This window comes from Lampetra fluviatilis, chromosome 55 (assembly GCF_964198595.1).
Source record: "Lampetra fluviatilis chromosome 55, kcLamFluv1.1, whole genome shotgun sequence".
Lineage (NCBI taxonomy): Eukaryota > Metazoa > Chordata > Hyperoartia > Petromyzontiformes > Petromyzontidae > Lampetra > Lampetra fluviatilis.
In genome coordinates this window covers 1,764,459-1,782,586 of record NC_136329.1, presented here as the reverse complement: position 1 = coordinate 1,782,586, position 18,128 = coordinate 1,764,459, and positions in this window count along the sequence as shown.

Here is an 18,128-nt window from a genome sequence, read left to right as displayed (position 1 = left end):
TTATGTCAATCTCAGGTGCGAGGTTAATCCACAAATCAGATCCCTGCAGTCACGACAACTTCAAATCTCGATTAAGACTGGCAGAGATAAGATGTTTGCACTCGAAATGTATTGCTACAGAGAGTGACCAACGTAGAAGTAAGACAAAGGTTGCATACAGAAGAAGACCTGACGATGCAGGCAGTGATGAGAAGGAAACTGGAATTATTTGGACAAATATGTAGGATGGATAACAACAGGAAAATACAAAGTGTGTTGTTCGGAAAAATGGAAGGAACCGGAAAGATAGGGAGACCTAACAGAGAATGGTTTGACAACACAAGAGGAGATTGGTGCCAGAAAGATGTGGCCACTAAATTTAGATTTAAAGTTTTCGTGACTGCAGGGATTCATATTCTTGGTTCTTTCGGTAAAGTCATGTAGAAGGGAAATAATAAAATAATACTATTTTATTGTTTCCCTTCTATAAAATAATAATATTATTTAATAATAGTATTTTATTATTTCCCTTCTACGTGACTTTACCGAAAGAACCAAGAATATGTGGCCACTATTTGAGAATATTTGCACAAGACGGAGGAAAGTGGAGACAAATTACGAAATGTGCAGTGGGTATCTCCGGGCTATCTGCCCATGGATTCTGATGCTGATAATGATGAAGTCCAAAGACAGCTGGATGTTTCTTCGACAGCTTCTACATCAGTGAATGCCAGTTAACATTCGTGGTGGTGGTGATGATGGTGGTATTGATCAGCATCAGAATATTTAATTTATATATATTAATACTGGAGGAATCCGATGAGCTATAAAGCACTTTTTCACTGTCATCACTTATCTTAAGGTGAAGATAATTAGCCTCTGGCAGTGTTCGAAAATAGTGGCACGATATTAAATAATTAGAATATCAAATTTTCGTAGGCAGTGGTTCTTGGTCTTTACTGCAGCCTTGCACCCCTTTGGTTCTCAATCGTAAACAAATGTACGACGTTAATAAACATATAGAGGGTTTAATGAAACAAAGTTGTTATACTTGTGTGCCCGTGCTTTATTTGTGTTTCGATAAATTACCGTCTAAAAATAATCAGGTTAAGAACCACTGATCTAAGGTATGGGATGGCTATTTATATTGTACTCGCTTTACTACCCGGCTTCGCCCGGGACTTGGATTCTTGTCTTGAATTAATACACGGCCTACGCGGAGGGTGGGGGGGGGGTATGCGTGACGTCAGCAGGCACACTGCGTGACGCTGCCGCATGCGGGTGACATCACAGATGTGACATCACAGATGTGACGTCACCGTTCACTTTCCGTGCAAAATATATCCATTATTGCGCCCCGCCCCCTCCCCCCCTAAAATACAAAAATCGATTTTTATACTCCTTGCATTGTGTACAGTCTGGAAACTACCCACATGCCAAATTTCAAGTTTATTGCATGTCGGAAAGTATGCTAAATATTTCGATCAGACACATTCACAAATTTCCATTTTATATAGAGAGAGAAACAAAGAGGAAGGAAATACTGTTTCTCAAACACTTACACAACAATTGTACAGTAATTAGATTTGATTATGTTTGAACTCTGAGCAGAGGAATCGATGTAAATAAATACTCGTTTATTGTTTTCTGACAGTATATGTTCTTGAGTGTATTGCTATTAAAATCCGTGAGAAGTAAACTTGATTTATTGAATCCATATTTTCAGTTAAACTATGCTACATTCCAGAATGCTGTGTTAAGGGTCAGGTATTTTTGATCTGTATATTATGATTGCGAACAAGCGGTGTTGCTTGTATTCCGTGTGTGCCTAATAAAGCCAGAATTGTACCACGTATTCCTCAAACCGCTGCTGAATGCCTGCTGCTTTCAGGATTTCAAACAATCTCCCAAGTGTCACAGTGGGCTTGCATTTAGAAGAACACGTTCCTGAGAAAGTCATGCATCTAACGTCAATCTCAAATTTAAATTTCTATTTATTTAACATGCAGAATACATTTGTAACCATGTGAACAAAGAAATTTCTTAAAACAAAATCACCATTCGCCATGTGTTAGTGTAACAAAAAAGATCATACAAGGGTGTGGCCATATTTTTTAAACAGTACAATAGGCTCTCGATTATCCACGTGCAGTTTATACGATTTGAGGATTAACAGCGCACCTGACATTTTGACATAAATTACTAACTCGTGGAGTTTTCGCTAAGCCCAAATTAATAATCTAAAAACAGTGATGCATTGTTATTCTTGGAAATGTTTATTACAAGTCACGATCTTAAACTGAACAAATACTGTATGTGCTCCTATTAATCCGAAATCCCCGTGATCGCCTCTACAATACAGTAGTTGCCATATCTTTACAACAATGGGTGGAGTTTGATTGATTTTGATTGGCATGGCTCTGATATCTACTACGTGGGCAGAGTCTTCTGCGCGGGAGCAGAAAAGTGTTATCACTGAGCACACGCATCGATCCGTCAATCGTTAATATTTGGCATAGAAATCCACGGAATTTTTTATATTTTTGGATTATCCACAATGTTGAATTATCCGCGGCCGTCCACTTCGCCATTAGCGCGGGTAATCGAGAGTCTACTGTATTAGAGAAACAGTATTCGAGAATGAACATTCGTTTTCTTGCATTGGAAGTTTTGAAGCAGCACAAATGAGAAACATCCATATTCGTCTAGCGCATGCTCCATAGAGGATACATGTTACATTTCGGGAATTGCTCTTCTCTTTGTACAATTGGCTAACTCTGTCACTGAACATCAAGTTAAACCATCACACACCACACTGAATTATTTTTTTACGAGAAGCATTGCTGCACGCAGGTTACTACTCCTCATACACACAAGCACATACACACAGGCCCTGCCAACATCATCAATGTGGCCACACTGCAAACATTATAAGAGGCATCCGCAGGGAGCACGGAATGGGCTGAGCATCGCGTCATTTATGGACTCCAGCAAGGGTACAACAACGCACTGACTAATGGACAGGATCCGGTGAAGATCAAGGGCCTGGAGACTGCTCAGCTGAAACGCACAAACATCACTGGGAATTGGGATGGCTCACACCATTGCGGGAGTTTGAGCCCTGATTAGATATGGAATTTCAGCCGTGGTGCTGACTCCACGAGGCACAATGTGGTATAGCATGAGGGAAATGCAAGCAAACAACGACACCAATGGTTCAATCTTGATTTGAAGCTTTCGTGACTGCAGGAATCCATACTCTCCACCTGACGAAGGTCGCTTGTGTTGCGATCGAAACGTCGTGATTTGTTTTATTTTATTTCTAACTACCTGACTTTACGTAGTTAGAAAATAACCAAAGAATATGAATACAAATGGTTATTGTGATGCAATGCTATTGCCTCTAAAAATGCCTAAATTGGAGAAACTCCGAAAGGCCCACATCCAAACTTCCTCTCGAGAGGTCCACGAGCCCAGACAACCAAAACAGCTAGCAATGAAATGAGATCGAGTCCAGCCACAACTTTGTTTTCTAGGGATTCATTCTCAACCTCACAATAGAAACCACAGTACAATTTACACAAAGTCGCAGTCGTTTTTGCAGACCAAAATAAACTGATTCCAGGACTAGGTTAAAATTATTCGTCAGTCTCAGATGTAACGATTCGATAAACTACAGATCAATTTTGATTTAAAGCTTTCGTGACTGCAGGAATTCATATTCTTGGTTCTTTCGATAAAGTTACGTAGAAGGGAAACAATAAAATAATAATAACATATAAAACAATTAAATTCTCACGACGTTTCGATTGCAACACAAGCAATCATCATGAGGTGTGAAAACCACAGCAAGAACATTTTATTATTTCCCTTCTACGTGACTTTACCGAAAGAACCAAGAATATAAACTACAGATAGATAAAATGCAAATTGACGGATCTCAACCAAAGACACTTCCCAAGTTTAGAGCTATGAATACAGTATTCTCCATATTGTCTTACTAACAGCTATGCATTGTAATGTCTATAAATACCTTAACCCCACCCCCCCCCTCTGGTCTTCGCATCTGATGGGCTTACAGTGACGACATCACACTGACTCATCTATTTAAGACCGAAACAGGAGGAGGGTTTCTCCACAATTGTGGCTGTCGCCTGATGAGGCTGGTTGTTGTAATTACCGGTGAGACGTCACGGCACTCGAATTGTAAATGTTGTGGATTTACTCTCCAACACACCGGTGTACTGAAAGAATAACGAATTGTCACGTGTTGTTTACGTGACAAACCTTACTACTAATTTACTGTGTCGTGTGGTGGCGGGTTTAACGACATTTATATTTGTAACCCAAAAAAAAACTCTATTATGGAACATATTGGTCGCAAAAGCCTACTGCGTGTTAAACCTTCACGTAAATTACGTGGTTAATGAGGATATTTTCCCAATTTGCACAGGTGTACCTTGGTAAAGTGGTTCATGTGGAAGTTCATTTTAAAGGCTACAGTACTGGGTCATGCGTGCGATAATGATTTATATTTAACATTTTCAGGGTGAGTCCAGGAGAATCGATATGGACAGGTTCAGTGTTACAGGGAGACTAATTGATACAGTGACTCTATGGGCCTCTGTGTGGTGAGGCTAGACCTCTGTGTTAATCTATGGCTCTCTGAGTCTATGGATTTTTGTGTGATGAGTCTATGGGTCTCTGTGTGATGAGTCTATGGGTCTTAGTGTGGTGAGTCTGTGAATCAGCGTGAGTCTGTGGGCCTCTGTGTGATGAGTCTATGGGTCTCTGTGTGATGAGTCTATGGGTCTTAGTGTGGTGAGTCTGTGAATCATCGTGAGTCTGTGGGCCTCTGTGTGATGAGTCTATGGGTCTCTGTGTGATGAGTCTATGGGTCTTAGTGTGGTGAGTCTGTGAGTCATCGTGAGTCTGTGGGCCTCTGTGTGATGAGTCTATGGGTCTCTGTGTGATGAGTCTATGGGTCTCTGTGTGATGAGTCTATGGGTCTTTGTGTGGTGAGTCTGTGAGTCATCGTGAGTCTGTGGGCCTCTGTGTGATGAGTCTATGGGTCTCTGTGTGATGAGTCTATGTGTCTTAGTGTGGTGAGTCTGTGAGTCATCGTGAGTCTGTGGGCCTCTGTGTGATGAGTCTATGGGTCTCTGTGTGATGAGTCTATGGGTCTCTGTGTGATGAGTCTATGGGTCTTTGTGTGGTGAGTCTGTGAGTCATCGTGAGTCTGTGGGCCTCTGTGTGATGAGTCTATGGGTCTCTGTGTGATGAGTCTATGGGTCTTTGTGTGGTGAGTCTGTGAGTCATCGTGAGTCTGTGGGCCTCTGTGTGGTGAGTCTATGGGTCTCTGTGTGATGAGTCTATGGGTCTCTGTGTGATGAGTCTATGGGTCTTTGTGTGGTGAGTCTGTGAGTCATTGTGAGTCTGTGGGCCTCTGTGTGATGAGTCTATGGGTCTCTGTGTGATGAGTCTATGGGTCTCTGTGTGATGAGTCGATGGGTCTTTGTGTGGTGAGTCTGTGAGTCATCGTGAGTCTGTGGGCCTCTGTGTGATGAGTCTATGGGTTTCTGTGTGATGAGTCTATGTGTCTCTGTGTGATGAGTCTATGGGTCTTTGTGTGGTGAGTCTGTGAGTCATCGTGAGTCTGTGGGCCTCTGTGTGATGAGTCTATGGGTCTCTGTGTGATGAGTCTATGGGTCTCTGTGTGATGAGTCTATGGGTCTTTGTGTGGTGAGTCTGTGAGTCATTGTGAGTCTATGGGCCTCTGTGTGATGAGTCTATGGGTCTCTGTGTGATGAGTCTATGGGTCTCTGTGTGATGAGTCTATGGGTCTTTGTGTGGTGAGTCTGTGAGTCATCGTGAGTCTGTGGGCATCTGTGTGGTGAGTCTATGGGTCTCTGCGTGGTGAGTCTATGGGTCTCTGCGTGGTGAGTCTGTGGGTCTGTGTGTGGTGAGTCTATGGGTCTCTGCGTGGTGAGTCTGTGGGTCTCTGTGTGATGAGCTTAGAGTAATTGGCTGACGACACTCGACATTTCCACTTGATGATGATAAGTCACTTAGTTGAGTTATAATTTGTGATATCCGCATCGTTCAAAAAAAAGAGTTACGTCGCTCAGTAGACTTGACCTGGTCAAGTAAAATAAAATAATTGATGTATTACAGTTTCCATTTAACTCACTCTGTTGTTGTTGTCGTTGTTGTATCCTCAAATCTTGTAACTCAATATTAACCCACTTCCCAATGTGGTATCGACTGCAAACTTGGTATACTTATGTCATACTGATGACAATATTATATTATATGATTAAAAATAAAACGTTTATATTTTTAAACAATCTTTTTTACATGTTATGTTTCGGCTTGGGTCTAATTGTCCACGCTCAACTCACGTTGGCTGTAAATGGCCAGTCCCTTACGTTATGGAAAGCCTCGGGGCCACTTCCTGGAGTCGTGGAGTTCTGCCATTACTAGTGCGGTACATTTCATTAAAGCGTGTTTTAAAAAATATTTGTTTTATATTACTTATTTAAATGAAGTTACGTTCATTTAGACTCGACGCGTGCATGCGTGGAGTCTACAACAACAAACCCCCCTCTCTCTTGAAGGCGGGACTCAGAGTTGATGGAGCTGGCTTACTGAAAATACAGTAATCAGAGTGTGTGTGTTGTGTGTGTGTCTGGGTGTGTGTGTATCTGGGTTTGTGTGTCTGGGTGTGTGTGTGTGTATGATCATGCATGTTGTGTCTGAGTGTGTCTGGGTGTGTGTGTGTCTGGGTGTGTATGTCTGTGTGTGTCTGGGAGTGTGTGTGTCTGGGTGTGTGTCTGGGTGGGTGTGTGTGTGTGTGTCTGGGTGTGTGTGTGTCTGGGTGTGTGTGTGTCTGGGTGTGTGTGTGTCTGGGTGTGTCTGTGTGTGTGTCTGTGTGTGTCTGGGTGTGTGTGTGTCTGGGTGTGTGTCTGTGTGTGTGTCTGGGTGTGTGTGTGTGTCTGGGTGCATGTGTGTCTGTGTGTGTGTGTGTCTGGTGTGTCTGTGTCTGTGTGTGTCTGGGTGTGTGTCTGTGTGTGTGTCTGGGTGGGTGTGGGTGTGTCTGGGTGGGTGTGTGTGTGGGTGTGTGTGTGTCTGGGTGTGTGTGTGTCTGGGTGTGTGTGTCTGGGTGTGTGTGTGTATCTGGGTCTGTGTGTCTGGGTGTGATAATGCAGGTTGTGTGTCTATCAGTATCTAGGTCGACTCAGCCTCAAGTGAGAACCTGGTGTCGCGTAGTAAACATCGCCACCGCGGAGACAAAGGCGGCCGGGCGGGGTGTTGGCCACCCACCCCCTCGTGTGCCGTGCCGACCTTCATAGGCGCTGCTACTCGCTAACAGCATTTTGCCCCAACAGCCTGTCACAGGCTACACGGGGAAGAGTCCGTACAGTATCATCAACAGTATCATCATAAGCCATCAATCAATCGTCATCAGCAATAGTACAATCATCATCAGCAGCAATAGTACAATCATCAGCAGCAATAGTACAATCATCATCAGCAGCAATAGTACAATCATCATCAGCAGCAGCAGCAATAGTACAATCATCATCATCAGCAATAGTACAATCATCAGCAGCAGCAATAGTACAATCATCATCAGCAATAGTACAATCATCATAAGCAGCAGCAATAGTACAATCATCAGCAATAGTACAATTATCATCAGCAATAATACAATCATCATCAGCAGCAGCAATAGTACAATCATCAGCAATAGTACAATCATCATGATCATCATCAGCAATAGTACAATCAGCAGCAGCAATAGTACAATCATCATCATCAGCAGCAATAGTACAATCATCATCAGCAGCAGCAATAGTACAATCACCATCAGCAGCAATAGTACAATCATCATCATAAGCAATAGTACAATCATCATCATCAGCAGCAGCAGCAATAGTACAATCATCATCAGCAATAGTACAATCATCATCAGCAGCAGCAATAGTACAATCATCATCAGCAGCAATAGTACAATCAGCAGCAGCACTTGCCCCGACAGCCACGGAGAGGCTACACGGGGGAGCTTTGTCTGTGTGGCGCGTGCCCGGGTCGCGAGCCGGGTCCGTTTGGCCGTTTGGGTCTCCAACTCCACCACCTCCATCATCATCAGCATCATCATCATCATCACCACCATCAGCAGCAGCATCATCAGCTTCATCACCACCATCATCATCACCATCATCACCATCATCATCACCACCATCACCATCAGCAACATCATCAGCAGCATCATCACCATCAGCAGCAGCATCATCAGCAGGGACATCAGCAGCAGCATCATCAGCATCATCAGCAGTATCATCAGCATCATCGACAGGGACATCATCAGCAGCAGCAGCTATATTATAATCAGCAGCAGCAGCGACATCATCTGCAAGTATCAGCATCATCAGCAGTATCATCAGCCACTTTGTCTATATGCATCATCAGCAGTATCGACATTAGCTGTGGCAGTACAATCATCAGCAGCATCAACCATCGTCATCAGCAACAGCACTTGCCTTATCTCCATAGCGACCTCTTCATTATGATGATGCTACTGATGATTATGTTTTTGATTCACGCCGTTAAAGCGTTTATAGTGGAAGCATCATCAGCTTCATCAGCAACATCATCAGCAGCAGCATCATCAGCAGCATCAGCAGCTTCATCAGCATCATTATCAGCAGGGCTGCACCACCACTCGCTCTGCGGCTGTCTTCTCGACCGCGTCCGCCTCGCCACGAAGCGGTGAGTGTCTGTGCGGGACTCCCCTAGGTCCACTCGGCCTCAAGTGAGTCACGTGGTACGGTGCGTATTAAATATCGCCGCTGGGGAGACAAAGGCGGCCGGGTCGTGGTGGTTGCCACCCACTGCCTGGTGCGCCACAGTGCTGAACTACACTAACAGCACTTGTCCCAACAGCACGTGCAGGCTATAAGGGGGTCTTTGTCTGTATGAGTGTGTATGTGAATGTGATTGTGAATGAGTGTGATTGTGTGAGTGAGTGTGATTGTGTGTGAGTATGTGATTGTGTGTGTGCGTGTGTATGTGATTGTGTGTGTGTGATTGTGTGTGTATGTAATTGTGTGTGTGTGTATGTCGTTGTGTGAGTGTGATCGTGTGTGTGTGATTGTGTGTGTGATTGAGTGGAGAGTTTCCCATACCTGGGCAGTGTGCTTATGACCTGCTCCAGTTTATCAGCAGAGGTCTCACTCCGAATCAGTCGAGCGGCAATATCTTTTCATCGGTTGCGTAACGCTGTGTGGAAGCTACCTGGTCTGTCGCTCCGCACGAAGCTTCAGGTCTTCTCGGCCACGGTCATTCCCTCCCTTCTCTACGCTTGCGAAACGTGGACCCCCCTAGTGGAGCATCTTCGCCGGTTGGAAACATTTAGGCTGGCCTGCCTACGATCCATCCTGGGTTTAACCAGGCTGGATTGTGTGAGGAGCTCACAAGTCCTTGAAAGATCTGGGCAAAGTCCCATCAGTGAGCTCCTCCGGCAGGCAAGGCTGCGTTGGCTGGGTCATGTAGCCCGCATGCCCAGCCACCGCATGCCTAAACAGCTTTTGTTCGCCGGATCGAGGGGGCTAAACGGGCGTGGCACGGGCTAGAGAAGAGATGGAGTGATGGGTGGGTGGGTGGCTGAGTGGGTGGGTGGGTTGGTGAGTGGGTGGGTGGGTGAGTGGGTGGGTGGGTGAGTGGGTGGGTGAGTGGGTGGGTGGGTGGGTTGGTGAGTGGGTGGGTGGGTTGGTGAGTGGGTGGGTGGGTGGGTTGGTGAGTGGGTGAGTGACACGGGCTAGAGAAGAGATGGAGTGACGTGGTACAGGAGGACGTGGAGCTGAGTGGACTTGCCGACGACTGGTACCAGCGGTGTCAAGATCGGCCTCAGTGGAGGAGGCTCGTGAAGGACGCTACTGGGCAGTTGGAGGCAGTCGCCCTCCAACAACAACGGAGGGCGGAGGAGCGACGCTCACAACAACGAGCGGAGCGCCGGGTGGCTAAAGCACAGCAAGTTGGTACAGTAGGGGGCACAGGTGGTGCATCAGCCAGTCATCTCGGTCATCTCGGTCAGTCGACCCGTGGCACCTGGGTCTGCCCCGTGACCTCCTGCCAGCGGGCGTTCGACACTTCACGTGGCCTCAAGGTGCACATGGCCTGGCACAAGCGTCGTGGTGACGTCACCGCCACTTAGTGGCGAATGGCGGTTGTTGTTGTGATTGTGTGTGTGTATGTGAGTGTGTATGTGATTGTGTGTGTGTATGTGCATGTGTCTGTATGTATGAGCACGTCATATCTATTTATATAGTACAGTAGATGGATACTTTTATTATTTATTAACTAACTTCAGAGTATTTATTTATCATTTCACTTCACATATACTTTCGTTCATGCCATTAAAACAACAGTAAATGCATCCAAAGTTCAGTTATTGCACATCAACTTCATACCGCGCGTATCGAATTGTCCACACATGTGACAGTCGTACTAAGCGGATCTCTCTCCCACTGCTGCCCGCAGGGTCCTGACGTCTCCGCATGCCTCTGGCCTGCCGTGGCTGCTGCTGCTGCTGCTCCTGCTCCTCGCTCTGCGATTCCTCGGCTCCAGACTGCGGCGTCAGAGGGAGAGAATCGGGGTCTGTGCGTCACGCCGTGTCGGAGACTCGGGCAGAACTCGAGCAAAACTCATAATATAGGTTTTGGGTCAGATTGCGTTATTTATAAATGTGTCGTAACCCTCCACCACCCGACACGGCCAATCAGTAAAAAAATGTGTCACTTTAATTAAATAAATACAATGGCAATTCCTTATAAGGGAAACAAACACCAATGAATAACAGTTGAATGATTACCAATCTATATAATTACAATACCCTCCCCCTCCTTGCCTCGAATCACTGCACCAGATTGAATTGAATTAAATGATGACGTCACCCTGATGCTGCTGCTCTATTTAAGACCGGAAGCAACAGGAGAGCTTCACAATTCTTGCCCGATGAAGCTGATTGTAATTATCAGCGAAACGTCGAACTACTCAAATTTAAAAATGCTGTTGAATCTCTCTTCAGCACACCGGTGGGCTAAAGAAGTGAATTATTTTATCTTTTGAAAAAGTGACACATTTTTTTGCTGATTGGCCGTGTCGGGTGGTGGAGGGTTACGACACATTTATAAATAACGCGATCTAACCCAAAAACCTTTATTATGAATAATATTGGTGGCGAAAGCCTTCCACGTGTTAAATCGAGCAAAACTGTTGGTATAGCGCCCGTCACTTCGTATACAGCAGCCCATGCCTTGCCGCTGCTCGTGCGTGGTTCCTCATCCTCCTCACCCCTCTCTGTCTGTCTGTACACGTTACAAGTTGAGATGATAGATAGGGGACCGAAGAGCTTGGGAACTGCACACTGATGTTGTAGGAGAAAACATTTATTAAAAAGTCTATTTAATTAAGTAGAACGTGTTGACTATATTTTTTTTAAGTTGCGCATTTTGATGTGACGTCACATTTCTCAACTCCCCCCCCCCCCCATCGTCACAAATGTCTGACCCCCCCCCCCCCTCCAGGTGCGTGACGTGATTTATGGACGGCCCCTTAGTTTCCAGTCCGCAATAACGCGTAAGATGCGTGCGCAGGCTGGCCATCTGGGAGCATCATCTCAACGCCTTGTGTGATGACGGTGCTACGCCGCGTGACGTAGCTCCGTTCACTCGATCGCGCTATATCCAATCCGCATCTTCGCTATAAAAAAAATGTGTTCCCTAATATGTGTGCATGTTGAACTTCTTTTGCACCGTACGTAGCCAACCGTGCTAATCGGAGGTGCCGGGGAGGATCAACAAACTACGGATCTCTGTGTGAGTCTATGGGTTTTTATGCGATTCTACGGGTCTATTTTGGGAGTCTATGGGTCTCTGTGTGAGTCTACGGGTCTCTGTGTGAGTCTACGGGTCTCTGTGTGAGTCTACGGGTCTCTGTGTAAGTCTGTGGGTCTCTGTGTGTTGAGTCTTTGGGTTTCTGTGTGGTGAGTCTGTGGGTCTCTCAATGAGTCTGTGGGTCTCTGTGTGATGAGTCTTTGGGTTTCTGTGTGGTGAGTCTGTGGGTCTCTCAATGAGTCTGTGGGTCTCTGTGTGGTGAGTCTGTGGGCTTCTGTGTGTCAGTCTGTGGGTCTCTGTGTGAGTCTGTGGGTCTCTCAATGAGTCTGTGGGTCTCTGTGTGAGTCTGTGGCTCTCTGTGCGAGTCTGTGGCTCTCTGTGTGTGTCTATGGGTCTCTGGGTGTTGAGTCTGTGGCTCTCTGTGTATGAATCTCTCTGCCTCTCAGTATAATCATCATCGTGGTTCATCCACTGTTCGATGAAGTTCAATGTGGTGATGATGATGGTGTCGCCACCATGTGTGTGTAGGCACGCTCACTAATCCACGTGCCCCTCTCTGTCGTGAGCGCCGCCTTTTCCCCTCCTTCACCGCGCAGGCACCAACGCGTCGCTCTGACGCGGCCCCTCGGCCCGTCGCTGGGAAGCCGTCGGCCCCGAGCGCGGACCGGGAGGAGGCCGGGCGGCCCGGATCCGGGGCCCCCGGGCCTGGGACGGCCAAGCCAGAGGCCGCGAAGCGACGGGCCGATGGGCCCCGGCAGCAGCGGCCGCTCCTGGCGGCCCTGGCGTGGTGGACGTTGGGCGCCCGCCGGGAGGTCGCGGGCCTGCGGGCGCGGCTGGCGGAGCTGGAGTCCAACTGGGGCCGTCCCCTCGAGGAGGAGAGAGAGCGGAGCGAGTGAGCGAACGACTCTTCACTCACCCCGACGACTTTCACCCCAAATGGCAGCCCGACTCTGACCCCAACGCTGAATCTGAACCTGACAGCCTGGGTAGGGCAAGTGTCTGGGTGGCTGAGTGGGAGGGGCAGGGGGGGTGTGTGGGTGGCTGAGTGGTGGGGGCAGGGGGGGTGTGTGGGTGGTGAGTGGGAGGGGCAGGGAGGGGGATGTGGGTGGTGAGTGGTGGGGGCAGGGGGGGGTGTGTGGGTGGTGAGTGGTGGGGGCAGGGGGGGTGTGTGGGTGGCTGAGTGGTGGGGGCAGGGGGGGTGTCTGGGTGGCTGAGTGGTGGGGGCAGGGGGGTGTGTGGGTGGTGAGTGGGAGGGGCAGGGGGGGGGGTGTGGTGAGTGGTGGGGGCAGGGGGGGGTGTGTGGGTGGTGAGTGGGAGGGGCAGGGGGGGTGTGTGGATAGCTGAGTGGTGGGAGCAGGGGGTGGTGTGTGGGTGGCTGAGTGGTGGGGGCAGGAGGGGGTGTGTGGGTGGTGAGTGGGAGGGGCAGGGGGGTGTGTGGGTGGCTGAGTGATAGGGGCAGGGGGGGGTGTGTGGGTGGCTGAGTGGTGGGGGCAGGGGGGGGTGTGTGGGTGGTGAGTGGTGGGAGGGGGTGTGTGGGTGGTGAGTGGGAGGGGCAGGGGGGGTGTGTGGGTGGTGAGTGGGAGGGGCAGGGGTGGTGTGTGGGTGGTGAGTGGTGGGGGCAGGGGGGGGTGTGTGGGTGGTGAGTGGTGGGGGCAGGGGGGGTGTGTGGGTGGTGAGTGGGAGGGGCAGGGGGGGTGTGTGGGTGGTGAGTGGGAGGGGCAGGGGGGGGTGTGGGTGGCTGAGTGGTGGGGGCGGGGGGGGGTGTGTGGGTGGTGAGTGGGAGGGGCAGGGGGGGGTGTGTGTGTGGGTGGCTGCGTGGTGGGGGCAGGAGGGGGTGTGTGGGTGGTGAGTGGTGGGGGCAGGGTGGGTGTGTGGGTGGCTGAGAGGTTAGTGGTTGTGAGGTTCTTGCATAATTTAGGGAATTTATTAATGATCTGGTGGCCATCCAGTTACCAAAACCGAATCGAAATACCCGTGACAATTAAATAATTGTATGTTTTTATTTAACTTGACCAAATTCCACTACTACTATCTTAAACTCATATTGTTTTTAATATTGTCATGCGATGAACGTCTCCAGACATGGGAAAATGTGCGCATATAAAGTTACTCGTAGGGAGCTCAGAAGATCATCCGTGATATCACCTTCTGCTAAGCTAAGACTAAACTAAAACTATCCACGATACAGGTTTTTTTTTTGGGGGGGGTGCTGTAGATTTGCTCTCCAACACATTGGTGTGCTGTACCCGTAACGAATTGGCACGTTCTGTTTACGTGACAAACCTTACCAATTGGCTGTGTCGAGTGGTGGAGAGTTTAACGACACATTTATATTTAGGCGATCTCACCCAAAAAAATCTGTATTATGCGTGATATTGGTCGCAAAAACCAACACGTGTTCTACTAAAACGATTTAAATACCAGGTAAGGCCCACTGAGCTATGTAGCTTCTTTATAGAGGCAACTTGGCCACAAACCACAGCTCAGCGAAGTGGCTTCTCATCATCACGTGTGGAAATGTATAGTAGGAGCCGAATACTCTAAACTCACCACACAGACAGCCACAAATGCCTTAAATACTGAGAGGCAGAGATATTGATACACATAGCCACATACTCACCACACAGAAACCCACAGACTCACACAGAGACCCATAGACTCACACAGAGACGCACAGACTCACAGAGAGCCACAGACTCACACAGAGACCCACAGACTCATTGAGAGGCCCATAGACTCACCACACAGAGACCCATAGACTCACCACACAGAGACCCACCGACTCATCACACAGAGACCCACAGACTCACCACACAGAGACCCACAGACTCACCACACAGAGACCCACAGACTCACCACACAGAGACCCACAGACTCACCACACAGAGACCCATAGACTCACCACACAGAGACCCATAGACTCACCACACAGAGACCCATAGACTCACCACAGAGAGACCCATAGACTCACCACATAGAGACCCATAGACTCACCACACAGAGACCCATAGACTCACCACACAGAGACCCACAGACTCACCACACAGAGACCTATAGACTCACCACATAGAGACCCATAGACTCACCACACAGAGACCCACAAACTCACCACACAGAGACCCGTAGACTCACCACACAGAGACCCGTAGACTTACCACACAGAGACCCACAGACTCAGCACACAGAGACCCATAGACTCATCACACAGAGACCCATAGACTCACCACACAGGGACCCATAGACATAAAGAATACGCCAACTCCAAATATACAGCAGCAGGCAACGTCAAGGTCCAGGATCAAACCCACGAGCTCCTGCACACCAGGCGAGGGAGACGACATCTCCTAGCCACCTCATACATTACAAACAAACAAAGACAAAGATCCCCCCGATAGCCTGAACAAACCGTTGTGGCAAGTGCTGTTAGCGAACACAAACCAAACGAACCGTAGCCCCCCCCCCCCCCCGAAGCAGTTCCACGATAGCCCCCTTCTGCCCGCCGGTGCGCCAGGCCTCGGCCGCTGCTCCACGAGGCGACGGAGCCGCGCTGGCCCCGCTCGCTGGAGCTGCGCGTCGAGCGACTCGAGGCCGAGAGGGGGGAGCCACGCGGCCACGGCTGGAGGCCATCGTCGGGCGGTCGCAGAGGAGGAGGAGGACGGGGGGCGGCAGACGGCGGTCCCGGAGGGGGTGGCCAGGTGCGTCTGCGGAGACGTCACGGGGAGGTAGGTGGGGTGGGGGTGGTTATGAGATGTTAAATCCCTCACCGGGTATGCGGGAGGTCGTGGGTCCGATCCCCGTGGTGCCCTGATGACTGCTGCTGCGTGTTGTTTGGAGTTTGTGCGTGAGAGGGGGAGTCGACTCCGCCTCGAATAAGTGCCTGGTGTGGTGATGTGTTGTAAACGTGGACGCTGGGGGAGACAAAGGTGGTCGGGCGTGGTGCTGGCCACCCACCCCCATGCGTACCGTGCCGGCCTTCATACCGGCTATACAACAGCACTTGCCCCAACAGTCTGGTAAGGCTACATGGGGGATCTTTGTTTCTATGAGGAGCGCTTCGGTGGCTATGATATGTTAACTCCCTCACCGGGTATGCGGGAGATCGTGGATCCGATCCCAGCGACCCAGACGACGCCTGTTGGCATGGCAATTAGGAGAAAACCCCATGCGACCATGGGGAGAACATGAAAACTACAAATATACCTTCTGCATTGGCCTCGGCTATAGATTTACACGTAAAAAGTCACTTCGTTAAGCCATCATTTGGTAACGAAAATAGTATTTTTTGTATAAATTTAGTCTGTCTGTCTCTGTGTGGTGAGTCTATGTTTCTATAAATGGTGAGTCTATGGGTCCCTGTGTGGTGAGTCTATGGGTCTCTGTGTGATGAGGCTATGGATCTCTGTGTGATGAGGCTATGGGGTCTCTGTGTGGTGAGTCTATTGTCTCTGTATGGTGAGTCTATGGGTCTATGGGTCTTTGTGTGGTGAGTCTGTGGGTCTCTGTGTGGTGAGTCTGTGGGTCTCTGTGTGATGAGTCTATGGGTCTCTGTGTGGTGATTCTGTGGGTCTCTGTGTGGTGAGTCTGTGGGTCTCTGTGTGATGAGTCTATGGGTCTCGATGTGGTGAGTTTATGGGTCTCTGTGTGATGAGTCTATGGGTCTCTGTGTGAGTCTGTGGGCCTCTGTGTGATTAATCTATGGGTCTCGATGTGGTGAGTCTGTGGGTCTCTGTGTGAGTCTGTGGGCCTCTGTGTAGTAAGTTTATGGGTCTCTATGTGATGAGTCTATGGGCCTCTGTGTGGTGATTCTGTGGGTCTCTGTGTGATGAGTCTATGGGTCTCGATGTGGTGAGTTTATGGGTCTCTGTGTGATGAGTCTATGGGTCTCTGTGTGAGTCTGTGGGCCTCTGTGTGATGAGTCTATGGGTCTCGATGTGGTGAGTCTGTGGGTCTCTGTGTGAGTCTGTGGGTCTCTGTGTGATGAGTCTATGGGTCTCGATGTGGTGAGTCTGTGGGTCTCTGTGTGAGTCTGTGGGTCTCTGTGTGATGAGTCTATGGGTCTCGATGTGGTGAGTCTGTGGGTCTCTGTGTGGCGACTCCATGATAAGCCACTCGGTTGAGCTATCATTTGTCGCTTCTCAAAAAGAGCTACGTAGCTCAGTGGGCCTGCCGTGGTCAAATAAAATAATATTTGTACTTTTTTTAGGTCACGGAGGAACCGAGGTTGAGAAGGAGCGACACGGAGGACGAGGACGAGTGCCGAGAGTCGGACTCAGAAGTAGAGAGCGGTCACGGGGAGGGGGTCATGGGCCATTGTGGAGTTCTGAGTCCGCGCATGCCAAGCAGTGACGGGAGGGAGGTCAAGGACGAGCACGTCAGGGGAGAGTCGGACTCCAGGAGCAATCTCACAAAGGTCACGGAAGCGTTCGGAGATCCGAGTCCAAGCGTGGGAAGCAGTCACGGCAAGGAGTTGAGGGAAGAGTCTGTACAGACTGGCTCGATGGTGAGCACAAGTCACGAGGAAGTCACGGATCGCTGCTGCCTAAGGATTAGCCTCGGAGTGGTCACGGGGGAATGTCACGGGGCGGACTCCGTCGTGGTAAGCAGTTGTGGGCAAGTGGCGGAAGAGCTTACGGTTACGATGGGCAGTCACGGGAAGGATATGCGAGAGGGTACAGAGGCCGGATCAAGAGGCGGTCACGTGGGGGTCACGGAGGTGTGTGCGGAGACTGGGTCAAGGTCAAGAAGCGATCTCAACGACGTCACGGACCAAACGCACTTGAGGAGCAGTCTCGTGGAGGTCACGAAAGTGTGTACGGAGCCTGGGTTCAGAAGCGGTCACATCGAGGTCAACCAAGTGTGTACGCAGACCGAGTTAAGGTCAAGAAGCTGTCTCAACGAGGTCACGGACCAGTGCCACCTGAGAAGCAGTCACGTGGAGGTCACGAAGGTGTGTACGGAGCCTGGGTCGAGGTCCAAAAGTGGTCACGTGGAGGTGACAGAGGTGTATACGGAGCCTGGGTCAAGGTCCAAAAGTGGTCACGTGGAGGTCACGGAGGTGTGTACTGAGCCTGGGTCGAGGTTCAGAAGCGGCCGTGAAGAAGCCACGAATCAGTACCAGGGGAGAAGTGGGGATAGGAGGGAGGCAGCGGAGACCCGTGGGACGAGGCCGCAGGTCGGCCACACGCCCTGCCCCGTGTCGAGAAGCAGCCACGGGGAGACGAGAGCGGAGCACGGAGCGCCGGACTCGACGTT